This window comes from Daktulosphaira vitifoliae, unplaced genomic scaffold (genome assembly GCF_025091365.1).
Source record: "Daktulosphaira vitifoliae isolate Bord-2020 unplaced genomic scaffold, ASM2509136v1 Scaffold_2, whole genome shotgun sequence".
Lineage (NCBI taxonomy): Eukaryota > Metazoa > Arthropoda > Insecta > Hemiptera > Phylloxeridae > Daktulosphaira > Daktulosphaira vitifoliae.
In genome coordinates, this window is record NW_026099573.1 from 5,846,332 (window position 1) to 5,846,637 (window position 306).

Below are 306 nucleotides of genomic sequence, written 5' to 3' on the forward strand. Positions count from 1 at the left end.
AAAGTGTCAGTATTTCCGGAATACTTTCAAAAATTAAATTGAAAATATCTTAATAACAATACGCATGTTTAAAGTTTTGACACCCCTTGTTAAAGGGGTATGATCCGATTTACAAAAAAAGCGAGCCAGATGAAAGGGGTATATAAATATTTATTATAAAAAAATAATAATATTGATCCATACATTTTTCCAAAAGTTATATAAAATATAAATTAAATAATATAACATATAAAATCGAGATTTTTTTCACGGAAATCGTACGTTTTTCTTTAACTTTGATGTCCGTTTTCACCACGAAGACAAGTC